Source organism: Protopterus annectens, chromosome 1.part0 (genome assembly GCF_019279795.1).
Source record: "Protopterus annectens isolate FY-2018-M chromosome 1.part0, PAN1.0, whole genome shotgun sequence".
NCBI classification, from domain to species: Eukaryota; Metazoa; Chordata; order Ceratodontiformes; family Protopteridae; genus Protopterus; species Protopterus annectens.
This window is the reverse complement of record NC_056725.1, coordinates 1296961983-1296984870: the sequence shown is the minus strand read 5'-3', so window position 1 is coordinate 1296984870 and position 22888 is coordinate 1296961983. Positions and strand designations below refer to the sequence as shown.

At 40.1% G+C, this 22888-nt stretch overlaps 1 protein-coding gene across 2 annotated transcripts in view; it reads left to right on the top strand.

The window, feature by feature from the left end:
- LOC122797711 (cytochrome P450 2D15-like) overlaps positions 1–22888 on the top strand; it is a 955177-nt gene that overhangs the window by 264786 nt on the left and 667503 nt on the right. The window lies entirely within an intron of this gene.

Here is a 22888-nt window from a genome sequence, read left to right as displayed (position 1 = left end):
CATCATTACCTTCTAAGTAAGTTTTCCATACCCCATTTTTTGCAATATGTAAAAAGTTTAAGCACACATCTCAGTAAGAGAATGACACTGGCAAAATCTATGAAGTCATGTGTATACCATCCCTTTCTTTACACAAAAGTAATAAAAATCAATTGAGGCAGCATCTATGTTTTAATAAATTTCTGTTTTTGTTGTCACAGCAAACCCTTATCTGATTAGCATTTTAAATGAAGCCCCATCCTTTGTTTACAGGAAGGCCAGGAACATTAGATGTGAAGCTAATTGTACATTTTGTATATTTATACAGAACGGTGAAAAAAAAAATCGCTGTTCCACAAAAAAACAAAAAACTTCAAAAAACTAAATAAAGTGGGGGTCTTCACACCCCATGATGTGAGGGGGCTGTGCCCCACACACCCGTACTTAAATATACCAACTCCAAGATCGCACCACAGTGGAGGAAGTGGCAAAGTCCAGAAAACAGCCCAATGATTTTTCTTCCCGCTTTTAAAGGGTTAATTAATCAGCATTTGCTATTTTAAGCATTTTCTGATTTAATATAGACCCAGTTTTTATTGCCCTTATTTTAAAGAAAATCATTAAGACCAGTGCAGGAGGTAACTGTAACACTACAAAAGTAATTTACAGGGCACAGTGCAACAAATGTGATGGGTTTTATGTGTGCAAGACTGTAAATAAACTTAAGCATAGGATTTCATGTCATCTGGCAGAAATCTGCTCTGGATGGAAAATTAATACACAAGCCAAACACCTTGCACTGCTTCAAAGACATACAGGTTTTAAGTTCCAGATACTGGATCACATAGACATGGGTGATCTTGAAGGAGACATCCTAAATATGCTGGAAAAACGTGAACTCATGTGGCAACTAAAGCTGAAATCTTTCAGGAAGCCTGGACTTATAACTATTACTGTTTACTTAAAAGTATACTGGAACTTAGAAAATTGCCACATTGTTTACATGACTAGTTTTATTTTTTTATTTTATTCTTCCAGTTGGTTTTAAGTACCATGGTAACTAGTTTTTAATAGAGGTGTATACGTTGTTTCTATCATCACACTTTTTTTTAATCTTTTTTCTTATTCTTTTTCCAACTGTATTTGAAATGATGTTTAATAACAATACTAGTTAATTATACAATAATATGTGTTGTAGATAATTTTTTGTAGGGTTCTTGTTATCTAACCTGAAGAAGTCTAGAAGGATGAAAGCGTTCTTTGTTAATGATAGGTTATGGAAATAGAATATGGTTTGCACAATGGAATTTTTGCTTGCAAAATGTATATGTATATATTTATATATATTTTTAGATTGCCAAATGGTCTAAAGTTTATATATTTCCAACCATGTAGTATATTGTCTTGGATAAAATCAGACTTAATAATCTGACGAATAAGAGGTACCACACCATTATTAATTTTATTTAAAGTACATAAGGGTTATATTATTCTGAGAGCTACTCAGCAGGGCAGGGCCAGCTCAAATGTCACACTGCTGGGGGAAGGGATCTGAATTTAGTAATATGTTTATCAATACACTGTGTTTTACAGCACAATAAACCACTCCCATACCTGATAAAAAGTGTATATATAGTTAGAAAGGTTGTGATTAAACTATTATTTGTTATTTTTGTTTTACTTGAATTGCTTGCTTGTGTGCTTAATAAAGGAGTTGCGACTGGAAACAGACTGTCTACACTGCTTGGATTACTTTTAATACTTAGTAATTCTGTACAATATTTCAAATTATATTTTTTATTATTTTTTTGACATAGGATAAGTATAAATTCACTACTTCTACTACCTTATCTGATCTTATTAATATACAATGATTTATATATATATATATATATATATATATATATATATATATATATATATATATATAATTTGAAAGTCTTCCAAACAGATAAGTTTCTTACACTGTTTTGTTTTTGAACCCATTATACTTGTTTAGTGGGTTGTTTGACACGTTTGTGATACCACGGACATTACTTGTTTTTGTTGAATACTCGCACAGACTTCACTTTATTCATTATAGTTCTAGGAACATCTGTAAAATGATTCCTGTGTTCTTTTTACATGTTCAGAATTTCTTCACTGATAAAGTAAAATGTTTCTGTACATCTTTTGGCCCAAGAATATTGAGTGTCTGTAGCCTACTGGTCTTTTCTTTTCCCCTTTTCCCTGCACCTGAAGACAAAATACATGGAGCCAAATGTCAGGAATCGTGGTCCATTATTCTGCAAGGGATTCAGGAAATATCTTTCATTAACATTCTTCCTACTGGCAAGAAGGAATTTGACAGTGTCTGAAAGGCTAGGCTATGGTTCTGCACACTCAGCATTCTATCTAAACAATGACACTTCCTTACAGACTGACTCCTGCATCTCCCTTCATCTTGTATAGTATGAACACCTGTGGTTTGAACCACAGGTATCAGTCTGGCAGTAAGATGTATGCAAGTGATATGCATGCAGCCTCTCTCCATAGGAGAGTCAAGACTGGCTGTACACTCTTAACCTTTCCAGATGACTCTTCTCATGCCTAGCTTGCAAATTAAAACTGGGGTCACATTCAGGGTACCAGCCCTCTGTAACACAACCAGCCATTAGTAGGCTGGTTTTAGTTTTATGTGCGATTATTAATAAATTTCTTCTTACTCCAAGAGAGTGAATTGCTGGCAGACATTAAACATTTACAAATGGTATTATATTTGAGTTTCCTGTTGAGATGATCGGGAATAAACTAGATCATGTATATGAGAACTTTGTAGCCTTTGAAAAGAGACTACAGGTCTCTAAAATGAAGAAAATTACAACGCAACATATGTTTTTACCTGATCTAGGGAACGGGTGGTGACTGCTGATAATTATACTTTATCAGGGGCTAATTCATAACAACTATTGCTATGGAAACACATGCCATGCCTCCACGTTCAGCTATGCTCCCTTCTGAGCCTGTAAAGAAGAGTTTGCAGATAGCTGCGAACTCTTTACAAGTTGCTGAGATCACTAATCCACCTACTTCTATTCCAGGCCCCTTTTTATTAGAGCAACCCCTGCTGATAAAGAACAAAGACAGGTCAAGAAGCAAGGTGAGGAAAGACAGAATTATACGGCAGCAGAGTATGGAGAATTAACGGACTGGATCGAGGACATGCAGCAGACAGTGAATGGGTTAGTTTTTAATATTTCTTTTACACTGACACCAGCACAAATCTCTTTACTAAATAAGGGGCTTTCTTTTATTCTGGTGAAGAGGTTGGATATGGTTGATTTATTGATGGACTTAATGATACATTCCTGGCAAAAATCTTTAAGAACAATGTTTCCTGAACAGAATACTATGTATAATATTTTCAGAAAATCTAGCACGTTTATCCCTAAGGTACATCCAGTGGTTGAGACTTTTGTTTCTGTTTGTGAGCGTCAGATTAAACATGCGTTTTGAGTTAGTGCGCAACTTAAACTATTACAATATGCATGCAGATGAACATAGAGCACTATCTGAGTCGAAAGGGATGTATTCATTGGAAATTAGACCTGCTTGCAGAAGTGGGGAGATTGTAGTCATGGACAAGGACTTCTACCTGTTGCAGATACGGAAGTTGTTGGATGATGGTGAAACCTATGCACAGCTCCCAGGAAGGGATGTGAAAGGGGTGATGGAAAAGGTCCCTTTTTTGTACTAGATCTACTTATGAGTAATATTATTACAGAGGAACTATTTAAGTATTTTTCTGATACTTCATGGCCTCCTGAAATTCATAAATGTTTGGAAAACCCAGCCATGAGGTCTATAGTATCTGGTAATGGACGGGCAACTGAACCCCTGTCTATATTCATAGAAAAAACTTTTAAGTCCAGTTTTAGATAATAAGAAGAGTGTATTAAAGGACACTAAATCATTTCTGCAAGATTTATATAATGTGATAAAATGGCTTGTTTTGGAGGATGACTATCTTTTTGTTACTATGGACATAGAGTCCCTTTTTACTGGGATACCTAATACATGGGGGATAGAGAATATTAGGGAGTTTATAACTACTGGAAGTTGTTTAGCTTTTGATAAAATTCATCTTATATGGGCATTGCCTGCAATAGATTTGGAGAATAATGTTTTTGTTTTTAATAATGAGTTTTTTCTACAGAAGATTGGCGTGGCTATGGGCACAGCTTGTGCAAATAGCTATGCCAACCTTGCACTACTACAGTGGGAGGAGAATTGTGTGCTGCACAATAATAGCTTTGTTGACTATCTGCTATGGTATGTTCAGTTTGTGGACAACATATATTTTCTGTGGAAAAGATCAAGTGAAATGCTGATAGAGTTTATAGACTACCTGAGGAATAGTACACCATTCCTTAGGTTTACATTTAAATTTTCTAAGGAGGAGATAGATTTTTTAGATGTGACAGTAAAAAAAATCAGAACTAGGGCAGTTGCAGACAGGTGTGTATAGGGAACTGAGCAGGAAAAACTCATTGGTACACAAAAACAGTATGCACCCTAGACACATCTCTAGAAATGTGTTAAAAGGGCAAATTCTGAGGATGATGAGGTTGCATAATGAAGCGTATTCATTAATGAAAGCGCTTGATGAATTAAGGATTTTTTTTTGTTGTTGAGGGGATACTCAGAGAAAGAGATAGATGACTGTATTTCTCTCCTTTTACAGGAGAGAGGGACTAGGGGGAGACCCCATTTTTCAGAACATGTTACTGAAGATAGGGGAGGATATGCTTGAAGTAATGAGGGCAAAGTTAGGGTACCCATGACTTTTTCTAGCAATGTGAATGTCTTCTGTGACATCATCAAAAGGAATTGGAATGTCTTGAGGGCCTCAGATAAGCTAAATGGTATAGTCAATGAAAAAAAATTTGTTCTTGTTTAAGAATATGTCATTGAAAAGGCAGTTATGTTGTAAGACCAATGTAGAGAGATCAATAACTACCTCACAGAGACGAGGGACGTATCCCTGCAGGAATTGTAATGTGTGTAGGTATATTTACGTGGGCGCTAATTTTTCACATCTACAGACTGGGATTACGATATAATGTAAGTTTTATGCAGACTATCTTTAGGAATGTTATATACTATAGTTTTTGTGTTGAATGTAAAGCGTTCCTTTAGAAAATGTGTTATGGAACATTTGAGGGACATTAGAAATAATAAGGAGAGCAATACATTGACACACATACTAAGGCACATGGGCTCCACCATGAATTTAGGGTCTTTGTGCTAGAAATCATAAGAGATAATATCAGAGGGGGAGATATTAGGAATAGGATGGAAATGGCAGAACAAATATGGATTTTATATTTTAATGCAGGTAAGTTACCAGGTATTAATGATGCAGTTTCTTTGAAATCACTATTACATGCATGTATGCTCTCCCATTGAGTTGTAATGCTATTTGTTTTTTTGTATTGTCTTTCTGTGCCTTTAAGTTTTTATTGTTAAGTGGATTGCTCTGATTGGTTGTTTGCTATATAAATTGGTACTTTGATACATGAGAGTCTGAAAAAGCAACTGTGAGGTCATGAAAGTGGTTACTTTTTTATACCAGTTAATAAAGTTTTATTATATTAGCCGTGGTGGTCCTTAATCAGTTATTTGTTGATTTTAAGTCTTGTATGTATTTAAGGACCTTTACCCAGGAATCATTTGTTTCTATTTATAAGTTTCTTATACTATTTTGCTTTTTAATCCACTGTACTTGTTTAGTGGGTTGTTTGAGACGTTGGGGATACCACCGAGATTACTTGTTTTTGTTGAATACTCGCACAGACTTCACTTTGTTTATTATAGTTTTAAGAACATCTGTAACATGATTCCTGTGTTCTTTATGTCTTTTACTTCTTCAGAATTTCTTCACCAGTAAATTAGAATGTTTCTATATCGAATATTGAGTCTCTATAGCCTACTTATCTTTTGTTTCCCCCTTTTTGCTGCACCTGAAGACAAAGTACATGGAACCAAAAGTCAGGAATCGTGGTCCAATATTTTGCAAGGTATTCAATAAATAACTTTGCTCTTAACCCTCTCTCTGCTGGCCAGGAGGTATTGGACCATGTCTGAAAGGCTAGGCTATGTTTCTGCACACTCAGTATTTTAGCTAAAGAATGACACTTTCTTACAGGCAGACTCCTGCATCTCCCTTCATATTGTATAGTATGAACACCTGTGGTTTGAAACACAGGTATCAGTCTGGCAGTGACATGCATGCAGGCAGTGAGATGTATGTAAGTGACATGCATGCAACCTCTCTCCTTAGGAGAGTCAACACTGGCTCTACACTTCCCAGATAACTCTTTTCATGCCTAGCTTGCAAATTAAAACTGGGAGTCACATTCAGCCCTCTATAACACAACCAGCCATCAGTTGGCTGGTTTAATATTATGTGGGTTAAACAACAGAAGTTAAATACTTAATATTGTCATCCTAAAACAGTCCCGATCATAGCTACAGGCCTTTAGAATAAGTAAATGAAAGCTGCAATTGTTCACTTTAATCTTAAGTAATGAAACTGTATCTTAACATTTGTACAGGGAGTATGTTGTTAATCTGCTTTCAAAATGGAGTGCGGTGGAGTGCATATTAATGGAAAAACTACACAAAATAATTATGGTCGTTGGAGATTAAATTCAGCCTTTTAATGAATAATTTTCTGGTTATGTCAGCATCATCACTGTGAAAGCTGAAACTTTGACTGTGGTACAGTATAACACTTTTTTGTCAGTTGCATAACTTTGGCTGTATTAGTAATTAATCCTTACATTTAACTTGGGTTGTGATGTGCATATTTATCAAAACAATAAAAAATCAAACAATAGATACATATCTTTGCTGAGACTTACTCATAAACCAGCCCTGAATAATGGCTTCCTGTAAAACAAAAGCAACTTACTAGAATTGCCAGACAGGAAATCATACACTTTGTAAAAAATCTTTAGATAATAAATTATCTTTTAATAAATACTAGAAAGCTGGTGGAACCAATAAACCCAAAAAGTACAAATAAGAAAAAATATATAGGTGTATAGGCTGGAGGATAAAAACGCACTGTTATTTATTACAAAGATAGATAAGCGCTTTCAAGGCAATCCTCTTCATCAGACCTTAATACAGAATACAAAGACAGAGGGCAGGATTCACAAAGCCTCCGTGTAAGAGTTACAAGGCTTACACGGAGGCTGCAGTTAAACGGTGTGACGTCAGCATGTCATGCATATGCATGAGGGCATGCTGAATCACACCTAAGGCTTACACAGTCCATGGAAGACAGTAGGGGGCGTGTCCGTAGGCCGAGCCCTGCAAGCAGACCCGCCCCCAGAAGAGTAAATGTGCCTAAAGAAACCCCCCACAACAGAGTACATGGAAATACAACACAACACATGCCCCCACAGACTATGAACATAAAATTATATAAATGAACATGTTATATTTTTTTTAAATTGTAAAGATGTTTGCCCGTGAGTGCTCGTTATGCTGGCATGCCCGTAGCTCAGCCACAGTTAGCAGTAAGTGGAAAAGCATATAAGAACTAACTATGCAAAGTAAACCAAAAAGCAATAGTGTAGTGGTAGAGATGTCGGCTGTAGAGCAGGCAGTCATGGTTCGAGCCCCCACAACATCAATATTTATTTTTAGTGAAATAAGCATGAAACAAGTCCCTGACATATATGCACACATATAAAATTATATTTTATGTAAAATGTAATGAAATAGGCCATTTATTTTGAAGAAATGTGAGATAACAAAATAATAACAAATGCCAGATGTGCCTATAGCTGAGCTACAGTTTAACAAGGTGAGTGCATCTGCCCGTAGGTGAGCAGTGGTTTAACAGGTGTAAAATGAGTGCCCTAAGGTGAGCAGTGGTTCAACAGGTGCAAAATGAGTGCCCGTAGGTTAGCCGTGGTTTAACACACTGAAACTGTGTGCCCCTAGCTGAGCTGAGCGTAATATGCGTGCTGACAGCAAAATGAGGTGTAAAGCAGCGTAGCCCGTTTGAGCGGAGCTACGCACTGCGCCAACAAGCTAACCGACGGGCAACGTTGAGCAAGCTGTAACAAAACTGCCTTTACACAGACACACCCCCTAGCCTGTCTAGACAGTCATAAAATATAAAAAGCAGTGGCCAGGTTTGAACCCAGGATACCATGCACCATAGTCAAGGTACTGAACCACTAAGCCATGACAGCTGTACTTAGAAATGCAGTAATATCAAATATATAGGAATGAATAGAAAGAGGAGCATGACAAAGCAGGTTTTTTGAAGCTGATACAATTCCAAAATGGCCAATCACAGATAAGTGTGGGAAAAACGGCATATATAAGCCCCATAGGCGGGAATACACAGCATAACCGATTGTAGAACTGACTTGCAGCCAGAATGTCAGGAGTAGGTGAGGGTAGTTGCTTCCGAGCACAGAGGTGGGGCATTGAGGAGTCCAGATATATGGCCGGGCTCCTTGTCCACAATCATGAGGTCCAACTCATGCAGGGCCAGGTCCTGTGGGGAGCATATAGGGCTGAGGCATGGGACCGGTTGGCTCATGATCTCACCAGTGCCACAGGGATTCCAAGGACTGATGAGCAGGTCCGTCACCACCATGCGGACCTGAAGAGACGTAAGCAGGACCAACTGAACCTTTGGATCCAGGAGGCCCAGCAAATGCCCAATGCCCCACTACTGAGTAAGTTACATCTAATTATGTATGTAAGAAATTAACCTAGCTGATATTATGGAGATGTGTATTCCAATATTACTTTATTTATATTACAGCTGCAGGTGACCGTTCTGCGAACCGCAGAGCCTATGGCGATAGGCTGGTGCGGTTGCGCCACCAGGCAGGTCAGTAATCCTCTCCCTGTAACTGTAAATAAATATAAAAGTATGACAGTTAGCAAAAGAGTGCAGTGTAGTTACTAAGTAATAAAACGTGCAAGTAGCAGTGTAAGAGTGTTTGCAAGTATTGCTTGATTACAAAAGTGTGTTGCAGTCTGTAATCCAAACAGAAAAATGAAAATGTCTGAAATAAAGTCTGAAATAAAGATGCCCCACCTGTAATATAATACTACACAACCTGCAGCAGGCTGAAAAGTACAGCTGCAGAAGATGAGCAAATCACATGTGTGAAATATATCCCTGTTGAAATACTGAAACATGACAGAAGTGAGACTGTTGGAAAGGATTGTAATAACTACAGGTAAAACATGTCAATAAAGCCTAGAAGTAAGTGCCATCCCGAACTGTAAAAATAAAACAAGTGAGAGAGTGTGAGAAAGAGTTATGAATCCACCAATCAAGTAGTAATAACACCTGAATAAAGTATACTGCAGTTAGTACAGAATGAAATGAATGTGACAAGCAGAACCAAACTGCGAAATGTGTTCAAAATGTTCCTGCAGCTGGAATGTGTATCCCAAAATCTGGATATGTTGCTCTCAGTCTGCAATATGCAGATAGTATGATTGTCTGAAATACCAAACATCCACAGTTGTCTATAGCTATATAAAGCAAATGTAGCAGGATGATGTAGCTGAACAAAGCCAGATATGAACGTGTATGAATAAAAATGAAAATGTATATTGATGTAGCAGTAACATTCCTATCACCAACTTGAAGTAGTTAACACATAGGAAACTGTAGGTAGAACTGCAGTGTGTATATATCTGCAGCTATTAGAAATGTACAGCATATGTATTGGTATTTGAAGGTGTTAATTATATTTTCTTCACCCTACCCTATAACCACATATAATCCATTCCACGTGAAATTGGTATGTGCAATCACAATTAACACCCCTGGACATTTGTCCTGTTGGGTCATACATATTTGCATGTACATTGATGCATCTGCCCTGTTCATACATCTAAACCTGATGGCCTGTTGCCATCAATCAACCCTGCATGTTGTTGGACTGTGTATTGCTGTTCAAATTATGCATGTGTTATGCTCGCTGTTCAATGGTGTGGATATCTGGGTATTTGGTTAATGGGAATACTAATGCATGCTGTTACAACTAATTGCGAATGGTATTGTATGTTACTAACCCAAACTGTCATGACATAATGCAAAACATAGGACGACAGGGAAGGCGGGTTCCAGCGGACCCACCTCTCCCACCTCAGCTGGCGAGTGCACCTGTCAGTAGTGCCCAGTCTGGACCCTCCTCCGGTGGCCCTGTGCCACCTGCAGGTGGAAGCACTGCAGGGGATGGGGCTCATCCCCCCTCCGCAAGTGTAGCCAGAGGAGAACCACCACTCACCCTCCGTAGTGTCCGGACTGTGGTGCGTAGGGAGATCCAGGAATCTGTTCTTGGGCCCCTATGCCAGCTTGAGGCACAGGTGGCACAACTAATGGGCATGCCTGTTGCCCGGCCTACACAGCCCCCAGCACAGCCCCATCCTGGGCAGTGAAGGTACAGTGGCAACTGCCCATGGGTGGGGATATCAGTTACACTGTTGCCATCTGTGGGCTCATGGGCTCTGGATATCCAAACATCCGTCCCCGTCAATTGTGTAACCCCCCCCACACGTGTCATACACCGCCCCTGTATGCATCTTGTTTGTCTTGTCTGTTGACCTACCCAACCTACCTCCCCAGCTATACTGACTTACTTTACCTGACATACCACTCTCACCTGAAAAAAAATAAATAAATAAAAAAGGGCATTCTGTACCCACAAAAAAATTATGCCCCATACATAGCTGCCCATTTCGCACACATGTCTGCTGGACATGGAAACTGTCAATTACAATTGGCTGTACAAGTATTATTGTTGTCCTTACACCTCTCTCAGGGGTGGAAGGTTTCAAATGTCACACCAAATTACAAACATATGCACAGCTGTTGCTGATGAAGAAATGGGCAGCTATGGGCCTTACCTACATCCCTCCTGCAAAACCCAAACTTGTTTCCATACTGTCTTACTCTGTTTGTGACCCCTTTTTCACCACTTTCCTGTCTCCCTATTTTCATTTCTCTCAAAGAAAATAGCCCGGGTGTGCGCATGAGTAAGCACTGTTAAGCTGTTGTAAGCGGGTGTGTGCGGAGCTGAACGCCAGTGCACATGCGGGAGCTCCGCGCAAACCAGCGCTAACCCAGTTACAACTGCTTAAAAGTGCCTTAGTCACTCTGAATGAAAGGTCCTGTAGTCTGTTCAAAAGCAAAATAAAATCCCACTGTCAGTCCCGAACCCAGGACCTTGGAAACAGTAAGAACATCAAACACCAGAAACGCCAAAAAGACAAGGAGGTCCGACCAACCAGGAAGAATTCTCTCAGCAAAACCACTAAGTGCAAACAACAGCCAAAGTCCACGCTGTACAAAAACTGTGTGCCAAAACGACCCCAACACAGCAATGAATAAAAACAGGTTTATTGCACGGTCCCAAAACAAATTAACCTAGGTTTCGTCCGTATGAACGAACTTCATCAGAATACAAATCCTAATGACAACTAAACACTTAAATACACAAGGTCACACCCCACTTAATACAATTAATAATTACTTACAGCTTGTCAAAAATACTAACACTTACTTAAAGTGATAGTAAATAATGACCATGCTTGACACGTAAACCAAATAGCTAAAAACAATAAACTGAAAATACACTTCCTAAACCAAAAACTTGTCATTAATTAATTAATTGTCATTTTAAACATAAAATATACACGATAGTTATTAATTTAACATATACAATAAATACAATGCCATAAATGGTGTTAATGAATGTTGTAAAATTAATAATGTTCTGTTTAGGTCAAGGAAAATGATAACCCCTAAATAGTATTGATTGTAACTATTTAATACAAATAATTATGAAATTATAAAATTTCTAAAAGGCTGAAAAGAACTAAAAACCAAACAACGGGAGAATAATATATGATATTATGTTGTATCTTAAAATAATTATTTACCCTTAATCCTATTAAGCCTTAAAATGGGTTTAATGGTACAAAATTCGTTCAAACCTGGTCGATTGTAAGCATCTAAACATATCTGCCATCTCAATTCATTGACATCCAGATCATGTTTAGTGATCCTACCCTGTGGATCATAATCAATGTGTTGGATAATACAAAATTTAAACCTGTGATTAACGTTAGTCTGTATGTAAATGGCAAGAGCATTAGTTGTTTTCAAATGTTGTATATCCAGCAGATGATCCTTCACCCTATCTCTAAAATGTCTGCTGGTTTTGCCAACATAAAATGCTTTGCAATCCTGACATAATGCAAGATACACAACATTGGATGTATAACAATTAAAATGACCATTAATCTTAATACTGTGAGAATTCACAACAAGTTGGTTGCCTGTACAATGTATGTGGGTGCACACTGTACACCTCCCACATTTAAAATTACCAACAGGTCTATTAGACTGTTCCCTACTAAAATTAATTTCTTTTTCAAAAAAATCTTTAAAGGACAAGTCTTTCCTGTAAACATTTCCCCTGAAATAAGTGTCCCAAAGTGTTATCTCTGGCCAAAACCTCCCAATTCCTATTAATAATGGTTTTGATGACTTCGAAGGAATCATTAAATGTGGAAATATACAACGGTATTTTGTTGAAAACCGGTTTAACTACTGTATTATTAGAATTGGTTCTATCACTTAAAAAAACATAACGTAATATAGCTTGATATGTCCCTATATGTCTTTTGTGCATCACTTCATGAAAAATTTTTTCACATAAATGTTTGGGATACCCACTGTTGTAAAACATAGATGACATATAAACCAATTCATTAACAAATTCATCATCATCACTCACCATTCTGGCCACCCTGACCATCTGCCCCTTAACAATGGCCTTTTGCTGATGGTCAGGGTGCCAACTCTCAAAGTGAAGGTAGGAATTGGAAAAGGTTGGTTTCCTATGTATGCTCGATTTTAATTCACCATTAACTCTGTCATAAGATAATTTAACATCTAGATACGTAATAACTTCATAACTAGTTTCATGAGTGAACTTTAAGAAACGTACAGTGTTGTTAATGTACTCAAAAAATGAATTCAATGCCCTATGATTTTCATCCCAGATGATAAAAATATCATCCAGGTATCTTGAATATGTTTTAATATGCTCATAAAATTCACTTTTGAATACGTAATTGTGTTCCCAATAAGTCATAATGAGATTGGCATACATGGGGGCACATGCTGCCCCACATGGCCACTCCGTCTACCTGTTGGTAATAATTACCTTCATAAAATAAGAAATTGTTATGCAATACAATGTCCATTAAATTAACTAATGTGTTAATCCTGTCTTGATCATAGACATTGGTCTCAAAAAGTTGTTCCTCAAGTCATATTAAACCAATATCATGTGGAATAGCTGTAAATAAATTACATACATCCACTGTTACAAAACAATAACCGTCCTTCATGTCAAATTCTTTCATTTTTCCTAAAAAGTCCCATGAATCCTTAGTAATATAGGGAAATTTTGACATACCCATTTTAAAGTGGTGGTCCAAAAATTGACTAATAAAGCAAGTTTTGCTCCTTTTCCCATCCACTATCGGTCGAAACTGCAAATTGTTCAACCCTTTGTGTATTTTGGTTATACCAAATATCCCACTAATAACAGGATATTCATTGTTCAAGAAATTGTATTCTGTCTCAGAGATCTCCCCTTGAAACAACATGTCCTCAAGTGATAAATCTATTTTTTTGTGAGCAATATTAATTTCATTTAAACTTACTTCAACGTAAGAATCACAAAGTAACATAGTTGTCATGTAAGAAATGTAGTCACTTTTGTCAGTAATAACCACACCGTTGCCCTTGTCGGGTTTCATTATTCTAATGTCTTTAATACCACGTATGTCCCTAAGTATAGCTTGTTCATCTTTGGACATGTTTGTGTGTATAGGTTGTTTGTAAAATTTGTGAAATTTCCTGATATCAATTTCACTCAACTTTTCAAAAATGGACACTTTCTCATTCATTGGGGGATTAAAAACACTAGGCTTGGTAAATTCACCATTAGTGTGCCTATGCTCATTATCAGGACTGTTGTCAAATAAAACTTTTAAATTTAATTTACGGGCAAACAACTTTAAATCCAATTTGGAATCAACTAAATTCCCTTTCCCACATGGGACAAAACTGAAACCGCTTGAAAAAAGATTAACGTGTTGACTGTCCATAGGAACCTTAGAATAATTGAAGAGTTTGAAATCACCCTGGCTGTTGGTGGTGACAGTGGGATTACTTAAATAATCACTGTTCAAAATTTCCAGAACAGTATTATTATCATCATGATGATTGTCGTTAGACAAGTTATGTCCAACTGTTTCATCCACCATTACTTCATCAAAATATGCTTCAGGATCCAAGTTAATAAAAAAATCAACATAAGAATGATTGTCGTCCCATGTTACAGAAGTGACTTGATGGGAAACATCATCACAACACACATTATTTTTGAATCCTAACCCCAATATAACATCACTGTTATGGTTAGAATAAGCCAAAACACCATCATTATTAAGATACTCGTGCGTACTAAGGTTCATTAAAGTGTCGTCCTCTGCACTGTCGTGCAAAGACTGCAAAAACAAAATGTTGTTGTGAGAATTAATGAAAGAACTATCGTTCACGACTGTATTACAATCAATATTGTCACACAAACAAAAACTTGGCTTCACAACCAGTAATTCATTAACACCATCGTGCTCGTTGGGAGCCAACCCATTAGTTAAATTATTGTCAATAATCTGTGTGACGTCCAAGTCAACATTAAAACCACAATGCAATGGTGTCAAAGTCCATGTTTAATGGTCCAAAACACAGTCAGTATTAATATACAAAACATCCGAAAACGGCTTAACAGCTCCTTCCAAATGTGCAGAAGTCTTAGTACCTATGGTTTTGTACTCTAAATTAATCTTATTTTCCATTGTGAATGTCAAATTACCTTTCATTGTTTGCGCATTTTCCAAACATTCCTTTGATTTCTGTTGAATAAAAAATCCTTTTTAGGTCGAACCCCCATATTGCCGTGATCACCTCCTTCCAATACATGCCCCTGATTCCTAAGTCTGTCCGAACGCCACAACCCATCATCTGTGGGGCTACCATTAAGCGTACGGGTTTCGCTGTGGTCATCACGTTCACAACAGGAAGTGACATCTTCCACTTCCTCCGTGTATCTCTCATGCACCCTTTTGTTGTCTTTACTATGGCAACGATCAAATGGCATAGATTTAGGGTAGATTTGCCCAGTTTCATATCTTTTAATGTCCCTCTGAATTTTATTATTCTTCTTCTGAAATATTGTTTCACAACTATGTTCCACATCCTTGATGATGTGGATATAGTTCGTGTAATATTGGTCAAACAAAAGGTCCTTACTAATGTTGTGATTTAAAACATCCAATTCCGTTAGCAGACCTTCGATTTTAATATTATTATGTTTGACCATAATATCCATTAAACTTAATCCAGTGTTGTTGAATAGTTCATGTAATTCTTTAAGCATAAGCTCATTGGCGTCACACCCATTCGGATACCTCCAAAGGCGTAACCCCTTGGGTACCATACCCAATTCAATGTTCCTGGTTAAGTAACTGTTTTCTAATTGTGTTCTTTTAAGTTTGAACAATTTCATTTCGAATGACTTCAACATGTCCTTCATAGATTTAATATCATGTTGCGGTAAATCAACCTTAGGAGCTCATACCACATTGAAAGTATAACAGTTAGTTCTCCATAACTCACTGTTACATGCATCACTCGGAACAGAATTCCCTTTACTTGAAGAGCCAGTAGCACTGTCGTCAGTGGGTGAAGACCTCGGTGTGACCTGGGTAAGGGGTAAACCCAAACTGTCCCCCGTGTCCACTTGACAAGGTCTGACGTCCTTTTCCATCAATTTATGAATGAGAACCGAATGCTCTCTCAACTGCTCGTGAATTTGCTCTAATAAGACTCCCATATCAACCGGAACAGCCTCGCCTTCCATGTAAACACACTAGGAACCAAGAACATCAAACACCAGAAACGCCAAAAAGACAAGGAGGTCTGACCAACCAGGAAGAATTCTCTCAGCAAAACCACTAAGTGCAAACAACAGCCAAAGTCCACGCTGTACAAAAACTGTGTGCCAAAACGACCCCAACACAGCAATGAATAAAAAACAGGTTTATTGCACGGTCCCAAAATGAATTAACCTAGGTTTCGTCCGTATGAACCTTGGAAACAGTAGACTGCATGACTTACCACTAAGCCATGACTGTTATATAACAACATTGTGCTACAATAAATATATCATGTAATAGTAGGAATGAATGTAAAAGGAATATAGGATGTGTAATACACAAAGCATGTCATGTATATTTACCGTCAAATCTAGTGGATTTCTATAATAGTAGTGTGTGAACAGAAACAGCCATGCTAGTTGGTAGCTAGTAGGTAATAATGGCAGTTATTATATAGATATAAATATATGTATATGTATATATATATATATATATATATATATATATATATATATATATATGTATGTATATATATATATAGTTGTAGGTGTCAGTGTACATACACACTTAGTACAGGAAACAGGAGAGATGAATGGAGGAATTTTAATCTACAACACAGCCTGAATTATGAGAGAGATGCTAACCTTTACACTCACAGAACAGTGTCCACAGCATACCAGCATGGTCCCTGCCCTTACAATCTGAAAGGGCAACGCCTATCTCACATACCCTTTTATAGTACTGTCCTGAAATCACAGTGAGAACTGCAATCAGTACACAACTGGCTGCATGCAATCAGCAAATGCTGGCTAACAATTGGTGCTGAGGCCATCACATGGACATATGCAGATACCTACAAAAGCATCCTGTACTCCCAGTCCACGCATGCAATACTTTCATTGCACCGTCTGGAGGCAGAGAGAGAGAGAGAGAGAGAGACAGAGAGACAGAGAGACAGAGAGTGAGAAAGAAAAAAAGAAAATAAAAACACAAACAAAAACTACACCTAAGGAAATCTAAGTTGAAGCTGTCATCAGTGACAGTATCAAGCTGGGCTAGCAGCAGCAGGAACCCATACAAACGGTAACGTAATCAGCTGTTACAAATACAGGTAATGTAAAGTAACAATTTAATAGTCTACATACTGTGAACCCTCCATATGTGTTATTGGTCTGTATCTATATGTATGTCTATGTGATAAGTTGTGTGTATCTTGTTTTACCCAAAGGGGATGACTATACATTTCATGCCATTCAGTGTTAGGCCATGATTCTGGCACCAGTTGTCCGTTTCAGTGACGCCTGTCTGTAGGATGTGTGTGTGTCCGCTGGTGTATCGACTATGGCGCCTAGTTTGCAGTCATCTGGGAACTTTGTCATCCACAACCCGCCCATGTTTGCTTTCACATCTGAGAAGTAAATGCCAAACAAGAGGGATCCTAGGACAGAGCCCTGTGGGATACCACTTGTGACTGGCTTTTAGTCTGACATGGCTCCCGCAATGTTGACTGTATGGATTCTGTTGTTCAACCAGTTTGCAACCCATCATGTGGCATATGTATTAACACTGAAGCTGATGAGCATGTCTATGATGCCTGAGTGGGGTATTGTGTTGAAGGCCTTAGGCAAGTCCAGGTAGGCTGTATGGACTGCTTTGCTTTCATCAATGGCTGTAGTGACTGTATTGAAAAAGTCAACCAGGTTCAAAAGGCAGGATCAGCCCTTCACAAAGCCAAACTGGGTGGGATCAAGTGTCTGTAGGTCCCCAATGTCGCTGTATATGACTTCCATAATGAATCTTTCCATAGCTTAGCAGACCAAGCTGGTTAAGCTTATGGGCCGGTAGTTCTCAGGGTCTGTAGAGGTGCCTCCTTTGTGGAGTGGGACCACTGTTGCTGTACGCCAGTGTTCAGGTACATATCCCGTAGTAAGGCTAATGTTAAATATCAGTTTTATATGCGGTTGTAGCTCCTCTTGGAGTTCACGTAGCACACATCCAGAGATACCATCAGGTCCCATTGATGCTGTGTGTTCTGCTTTGCTGAGGGCGGCCCTCACCTGGACATCTGAGATGACAGGGAGGTTACATTCAGCTGTGATAAGTATTTCTTCTTTTGGGGGAGAGGGAGGGGGATATTTGCACTCAACCTGTCTGCCAGAATGTTGCCAATATCTGTGGGTTCAGTGAATTTTATGTAGTTGTGTACTAACTCTGAGCATATCTGAGGCTTTTGGTCCATGTTTCTAACAAAACTGAAGAAGGCCTTGTGGTTATCTTTAGTGTTCTTGGCCATTTTTCTCTCAGAGTTGGCCTTGGATGTTGTTATGAGAGAACTTAGCTTTTTACTAGTGCTGACCACAGATGCCTTCCCTTTATGTGATTCTGCTCTGTCCTGCAGTAGCCTCCTTCTATCGTTATACAATTTGTCTTTGGCTGGGGTCCACCAGACAGGATGCTTAACCTTTGTGCATAGGGTCTGGGCTAGAATTGTGTGTGCATGTTCCATGCATTCATGGGGATGTCCGTGGGAAGCATTTGCAAAGGGGTCAGCATTGTGGGTTGTGGCTTCCACTGGCCCAGTGGGCTGCATGGATACCATCTCAGTCCTAACAAGTGAAGATCTGTCTATTCACATATATTTCAAAGTAGTCTACTGTGCTGGTGGTGGTGGTGGTGGGATATGTATATCCAGGCAGATTAGTTTTTGTCCAGATCACACTAGTGGATGACGTTCCACATACAGTACCTTGTTATGAACCCCCACAGTGAGGTGTTGCATTGGACCTGTCTCAGTGTGCTGACTGATGGGGCTTGGTACTATGTTGTATGGAATGTGGCGGGTATTGTTGCACAGGTGTCGGCTGAGCACTGATATCTGGCCATGTACATGTGTATCCACCAAGAGACACACACGTGCTACATATGGGAGTAGTAGTATTTCGCTACAGTTTAGTATCATGTATAGTATGTGTGCCATATTTTGCTGACATAGTTTGCTGATATCCTGTTTGTGTTCTCTTTCAGGGACATGGCGCGTCAGCGAAATCCTGCCTACTCTGCTGCAGAAGATGAAGAGATACACCAGAGCCTGGTGCGGGATTATGACATACTGTTTTCCCGCACCAGCCAGAATCAGCAGGAGAGGGCTGCACTGTGGCAAGACCTTGTCCGTAAGGTAAATGACATTGGCACGCATAATAGGACATATGAGCAGGTACGACATCACTGCAGTGATTTAATCAGAAATGTCCATCAGCGTGCGTCGGATATCCACAGGCAACAGGTCGCCACAAGAGGTGGGGTGGTCACACATCCCCCCCCTCTCCAGACTGGAGGGGCTACTCCTAAGTGTTGTGGCTCCAGCCCAGGAACATCAACAGCAACACACCTGCATTATGATGGAGGCTGGAGCCACACAGCAACACGACATGGAGCGTGCAGGTAATATGCCATATGTTCACTTGACTGTTCTGTACACTGTTAGTTTATGCATGTGTAAGGTGTGTCCTTGGTATGTAGCTGTCAACATAGTATGTAATTGTGCAGGTGTGATATTGCCAATATCAGCAGCTGATATGTGAAAGGCAACTGTTGTACTACTGAACTGTATCATACGCAGTATCAATGGCACAGTTGTGCCCACTGACATTAATCCCCTCATTTCTGCAGGTCCCTCCAGTGTTACAGCAAGGCAGCCCATCCATGCTGGTGAGTGTGTATTAACAATACCTATAATAGTCTTGATAGTGCTAGTAATAGCGTAACTCAGTAGTGCTCTGTGTGTATACTGCGGGGTGTGCATGTGTGCGTGTGTCCACGTGTGCATGTGTGCATGTGTCCATGTGTGCATGTGTGCATGTGTGCATCACTGGTAACATTGTGTAGACATTGTAAACTGTGTTTCCTGTCTTCCTCCCACAGGTTCTGGTGCTGCTCTGGTGTCCTGCAGCAGGGAACCTGAATCTGGTGCCACAGGTACTGATAATGATGATATCTGTGTAATGGCACAGGAAGGTGTGTCAGGGTCCGTCATTGGTCAGCCAATTGACAGTACACAGCTGTCAACCCCATCATTGCGCACAGTCATCCTGCCAGTACATCCTATGTCACCAATGTCCCTAGGTGATGGACAGGATAGAGTGGGCATTGACCAGGGTAATGTGGTATCTGTGGCACATGCTTCCCCACACAGCAGCCATGGGCAGGGTCCTGAGATGGTACCACACAGACAGTTGCCCATGGGTTCTCGTGGGAACATCCATGGGTGTACTGCCTCTGGCAGATGTGCCCAAAGAGGTCTGTCAACCTCAGCTATGTTTCGGGCTGTCATGCAGAAACAGTCACGTATGGAAAGGTACACCAGACAGGGTCTGAGGGAGCTGAGAGCATGTCGCACATCCATGACTGACAGTATGTGTGACATTGCGGATGATATCCGTAATTTCACCGATGTCATAGACAGACGTTGTGGGGACATATTACAGCAGTTCCACAACCACATGCCCATGAGCCAGGGCAATGGTGGATGGTTGCGGCGTCAACGTGGCCGTATGCCAGCAACAGCAGCAGCTGGCAGTCGGCGCGGATGACAACAGGCCCGCGGACGCCCTCATAGTGCCAGCAGCAGCCCCAGCAATGCTGGGTCTGTGCTGTCATCAGACCGCCCCAGGAGACCATGTGCACGTGGCTCTGGACAGTCCCAACAGGGACCTGTGTCCAGTCAACGTACACCCGCTTCTGATGACAGTACCCAGTCTGGCTTAGTACCAGATATGGTCCATAGCACCCCTGCCAGGCACAGGTACCGTGTCCGTGGCCACAGACACTGATCTGTATGACCTGCCAGGTGCAGTCTGTGGCTGTCCACAAACTCCAGTATATGGCAGCCATGAGGTGGAACTGTGTGCATGCATACACACATGCAAAATGTTAACACCTAGGGCTACCACATACACGCACACACTGCATCAACAGTGACCCACCCTGTACTGCTGTCCCTCACCAACACACATACACATACATGTCATTTGGTGGTATCAGTGGCAGACTCAGTTATACCTAGTTCACACCCTGTGCATATGATGAAACTGTGCCACCTCCTGCAATTTCCAACGTCAGTGCAGGAACAGGTTAACATGTTGCTGATGCACAGGGTGACTACATAGAAGTGTATTCATAGTATCATGTTGGTAACTGTACAGTGTGCTGGTATGATTGTGTGTATATCCCAGCATGCCTGATGCAGTAACTGTATGACTGTCCTGAATTGTTATCTACACTCATAGTAAGTACCATAGTGTAACAGCTGCACATTTTTGCATACTGGTGGTAAGGATGTCAACAGATAGCCACATACATAGGTAGCACAGGGGAGAAGGTAATACAAGTAGTGATACGCAATGATGGACATGTACACTAATGGTGGCATGTTGCCCACAACGACTATGCAATGTTGATGTTCGCGCATGCTGATATGTGTGCAGTACCAATTTAATTTAAATTAAATTAAATTGTAAATAATGTCAGTTTTACCATGGACATCTGAGCTGTGCATTCCTGGGTACATGTTTATAGTGCCTGCATCGTTGCACTGTTACCTATTGGAAGTGGTACCCGTTCTTCGTTGTACAATGGACTAATTCCAGCCCTGCTTACTGTAGCTTTGTTTGCATGCATGTTTGCTTGAGGTTCCCTGGAACACTGATTCTACCTGCAATGCAGATTTACAGAGCTTCTGTGGATTCCTAGTGACATCTGCATAGCTTACTATACGTATGTCAATGTCTCACTTGACAGAACTTCACTGTCTGTCCTGTTCGCATGTACGTTGCCTGTGACACATTGCATATGACTTACTTGACATTTGCCCATGTGTGCAGTCATAAATGCCAGCGCTATAAAATCAGAAGCAGTACACCCACACATACTCACCTTCAGTATGTTGTTCCCCATTGGCCCTATGTGTTGGTAATCACCATAGCAATCACACTACTATGGTAGCATGTGCAAAGGTAACTTGTGAATCACCTCTATGGTCCAGTTGTGGTATATGTGAGTCATGTGGCAATGTCACAGCTGCCACATGTATGCAGTCAACCCTCTCCCCTGGCCAGGAACTTACAACACATGTGTGAGATGCAACCACATAGCCAATCTGGGGACTGAGCACTCTGAACCCAGTACTGCCATACCCTGTCAGGTGGCATGACATACTACAGTGACTACAATACCAGTCTGACATAGACCTGCACTGACAGCAATCCAAACACATGAACACACTGGGGCATACTTGGAGCCTCAGAATAGCATCCTGCCTGAGCATCACACACCTCCGCAGTTGGCACACAGGCATACGTTAAGTCGGAACTATTGAAGGTCACAGGTATATATGTGTATGTGGCACACACATACATCATGTGTGCATTGCCATTGCTGGTTTAAGCAATGTCATGCATTGTTATGAACAACAACCCACACATGGGGATTTTGTGTGACACAAACACACGTGGCAGTTGTGGGTTTCCAAAACATACCTAACTGTGCTCTGACAGTAGTAATAGACCCAGTAGCGGAGCGCACTATTTGCATTACTGGGCGATTTGCCCTGTTTGGCTGTACTTATAGTGCGGTGACATCACCTGTGTTTACTGGGGGAATATGCAGCATCTGGTGTATTGTAGTAGTTGCCAAAAGGAACTGTTCTCTCACACTTGCAATTACACACACCCTACTACCCCCACACACACACACTTGCAGGATTCATACCCCTATCTAACTATGCTATGACACTTGAGAGAGACGCATTAGCGGAGCGCGCTATTCGAATTACTGAGAGGTTCCTCTTCTCTGGCTGTAC